Here is a 4471-nt window from a genome sequence, read left to right as displayed (position 1 = left end):
GATTGTAAAGCATTTTGTGGTGTAATCTCTTTCACGCATTCACTTGAGTTCATGCTATTTACTTTGTGTTCATGAGATGAAGTAAACAGTGTTTTAATGGGCTCACCTGGAGAGTCATTAAGACTTGTATCACATTGCATTACCTCCAGTGGCGCAACAGGTTGTACATTATCATGAGACATCTTGTTCTCTTGAATTTGATGGTCGATGGAGACTATTTGTCCAACATGATCAGGCTGGACTTTCATAACTTGAAGAGATTGCATATGTTGTTGAAATTGCGAATTATCTTCAACCCCTACAAATTGGTTCATACCAATAAAACTAGTATCGAACAATATAGGACATGCATCCATACTATGATAGTTTGATCCACAAAAATTACAAAACAAAAGTGGAATATGATTTTGAAAGCATGCTTGTTGTTCTCTTGCTTCCAACAAATTAATAAGATAAGCTAATTCATCCAATGAGGTACCCATTTTTTTTTTTAAGTGTTTTTTTTTTTTTTTTTTTTTTGGGGTCTAAACAAAAATGAATAGAAAAATAAAAAATCGTGTCAAACAAAATCTAAAAAAACTAAATATACCACCTAAATTTTTTAAAAATAAAACAAATCTAAATATAATTTTTTGGGATTTTTTTAAATGTATGGAAAATTCAAAAAAAAATAAAAAGTGGTCTAAACGAAGGAATTTCGCAATTTCAGCCTCAATTTTCGTATCAAAGATACGAAAGTTTTGTTCCTTGATTTTTTTCGGATTTGTGGACCAAATTTCGGATCAATCTGAGATATCAACCGAAAATTAATTATTTTTCAGCTTCACTGCAAAATTCAACGTCAGAACCTGAAACACAACAAAAACTCACAAAACAAAAAGTGTTAGTAACGTTAGTTAGTTCTAAATTTTACTAATCCTAATCAGAGATCCCCGGCAACGGCGCCAATTTGATCGCTGTCGTTTCACGATCAAAATAAGTTTTAATTAAGAAAAGTAGTAACAAGGTAGTTAACCTTGGTCGTCTCACAAGGACCTCCAATTTAATAATTAGTAAAAATAAGAACAATGAATAACACAATTAAATATGGGGTTTTGGGTTTGTTTAGATCGAAAGAGTATTAGAAATTCAATTGATAAAAAGACGATCAATCCATTGGTTTTAGGAAAACTTCGTTATGATTCTATCCTCGGTTCACATAAAATATTGTTTATATATTCATGCCTTGGTTGGTTTATAAGACCGATTATACAAGCGATAAACAGTTTATACGAATTCATTCGATTAAGCAAAGAATGTGTTCAACTAACCATGAGTAGTGAACAAGCGTCACTCAGAACACGGTTTGTATCATGACAGATTTCGACCAACCCTTTTTTGCTAAGCGCGAAAAAAACCTATATCAATTCCTATTCGAACTAGTCATACAAGCGATGAATCAATCCGAAAAGTCTCACAATATATAACTCAAAATAGAGATTAAGCATCACTATATTCGAGTTTCATAAATAAATAAAGAGCATGAATTGATAAGAGAAGACAATAAATAAATAAACTGAATTACTATTAAGAATTGAACCTCAAGAAGTCATGAACGATGTTCCCGTATACCAATGGATCAACCTAGGGTTGCTAGTTCTCCATGAGAATGTAGCAGCCTTTCTTTTCTATTTTTTTTGCGTGAAATCAGAATTATTAAACCCTAGCTGTGTTTTTGCTTAAGTACTCATAGAAAATTGGGCTTAAAAAGCTACGGGTCGAAAAACATAAGTTTAACCCGAAATTACATTATTTTCATAAAGTCTGGAACATAAACGTAAACATTTGACTGCGTTGCGCTCCGAACTGGGTTCTGGCCTCAACATGAAAGTTGTAGCTCTTGATCTCATCTTTCCAACGCATCTTCCGGCGCCTCAATCCGATATTCGTAGCTCCAGTTATGACCTGCGGACTGGAAGGGTGTCAAAGTGCTATTTATTCATAAATTAAGTGCGAAAATAAAATAGAGTTAGAAATAAACTTAAATATAAAAACACCTTAAAATAGTGAAAATAGTAAATTAAACCATAGGAATACACTAGTACAATAGTAGAAGAATGTGCATTAAAATGCACTGATCACATATAAACTTCTTCTTTAAGATCACCATTTAAAAAAGCATTTTTAACGTCCAATTGAGATATATGCCACTGACGAACAGACGCAACAGCAATAAGAGTGCGAATGGTAGTCATCTTGGCCACAGGAGCAAATGTTTCTTCATAATCCATACCATATTGTTGAGAGAATCCCTTAGCCACAAGACGGGCTTTGTAACGCTCAACCGACCCATCAGATTTGGTTTTAATCTTATATATCCAACGAGACCCAATAGCACGTTTTCCTGGTGGAAGAGGTACTAAGTCCCAAGTATTTGTCTTGTGCAAAGCAGCAAGTTCCTCTGCCATAGCCTTTTTCCAAAGAGGATCAAGAATAGCTTCTTTATAGGAGGACGGTTCAGACAAACTATGAAGAGAGGTTAGAAAAGAAGCAAAAGTAGCAGAATAATTTGAATAAACAAAATCAGGCAATCGAGTAGACTTACGTTCACGAAGAGGGTAACGAGGAGGTGGGGGAGGTGGTGGAGGAGGAGGAGGTGTAGGAGGGACAACAGTCATAGTTGGTTGTTGAGTAGCCATTGGGACAGAAGGGACATCTGCATCTGGAGTAGCACTAATATCATCGCTACAGTTCTCAAAATTACAGTCATGAAATATATCATTATCAATACAAAAAGGATCAATATTAGTTAGTTCAGACCTGCTAGGAGCATGAGAATCCGAGGAAAGAGAGTAATATGGAATATGCTCAAGAAACACAACATGACGAGAAACATACAATTTGTCACTTGAAGGATCATAACAGCGATAACCCTTTTGACCAGCTCCATAACCAAGAAAAACACATATTGTAGAACGAGGAGACAATTTATTACGTTCTACTTGAGGACGAAGTACAAAGCAAGTAGAACCAAAGACCTTCAAAGAAGAATAATCGGGACAAGAACCATACAATTTTTCAAAGGGAGACAAACCTGAGGTGACAGCTGATGGAATTCTATTAATGGCATGAACGGCGGTGAGAATTGCTTCGCCCCAAAATTCACGTGGAACAGAAGCAGACAACAAAAGAGAACGAGCAGTCTCAACAATATGACGATGCTTCCTTTCAGCAATGCCATTTTGTTGAGGAGTATCAGTACAAGAAGTCTGGTGAATAGTACCATCATAAGCAAGTAACTCAGAGAATTTATTAGAAGTATATTCACCACCTAGATCAGAACGAAAACATTTTATAGTAGCATTATGTTGGGTTTTAACCATAGCACGGAACATATGATAAATGCTAAAAAACTCTGAACGATTTTTCATAAGATAAACCCAACAATAACGAGTATGATCATCAATAAAAGAGACATAATATTTAGATCCACCTTTAGTAAGAACCGGTGATGGACCCCAGACATCAGAATGAACCAAGTCAAAAGGTTCACTGGACACAGAAACACTTTTATTAAATGGCAAGGCAGAAAATTTAGCAAGTTTGCATCCACAACAATCAGAAATATCATTAATTTGTAACTTTCCTAAAGCTCCAGTAGAGACTAAGTATTTTAATCTAGATGCAGAAACATGACCAAGACGAGAATGCCACAAATAAAAGTTAGAAGATGATAAATTCAAACGAAAAGATGATAAATCAACATTGGAAATTGAAGTTGATGCTGCAGTATCTGGAACTCTTAACTCATCCAAAACATAAAGCCCCCCTTGTCTATGACCTGTCCCAATCAACCTCCCAGATTGTGGATCCTGCACATAACAATGAGTGGAAGAAAACATAACCGAGTAACCAGAATCACATAGTTGACTAATAGAAACAAGGCTCATGGTGAGATTAGGAATATAATAAACATCAGAAAGAGACAAATTAGATGTGGACACTGACCCTATTCCTGCTAACGACATAGGAGTGCCATCAGCAGTCATAACCGACATAGATGATGTAGGATTTAAAGACAAAAAGGACTTACGATCATACGACATATGATGTGATGCTCCAGAATCAAATATCCATATAGAAGAAGATATATCTGACAAGTTAGAGGGAGTCAAACCTTTAACATAAGAGACAGATGTGGCATGAGGCTGAGCAGCAAGAAAATTTTGGAACTTCTCAGCAAGATCAAACACCGGTGAAGTAGTCTCGTGTGAGTATATAGGACCAATACCATAACCAACAGGGAGAGGAGCAATAGAAGCAGCCATATCAAATACAAGAATTCACAATTTTTCAATCCGATGGTCTTGGAACAAAATAAAGTAGTGCTAACCAACAATAAGCCTTCAAACAAAATCAGTCAAAGGAGTTTAACGTCACCCACCAAGTTTTCAATTCCAATTGAAACAATTAAACAAACACTTCACAGGCA

The sequence above is a fragment of the Trifolium pratense genome, linkage group LG2, assembly GCF_020283565.1.
Source record: "Trifolium pratense cultivar HEN17-A07 linkage group LG2, ARS_RC_1.1, whole genome shotgun sequence".
Classification (NCBI taxonomy): domain Eukaryota; kingdom Viridiplantae; phylum Streptophyta; class Magnoliopsida; order Fabales; family Fabaceae; genus Trifolium; species Trifolium pratense.
The sequence above is the reverse complement of the archived record's forward strand: the minus strand, read 5'-3'. Positions refer to the sequence as shown.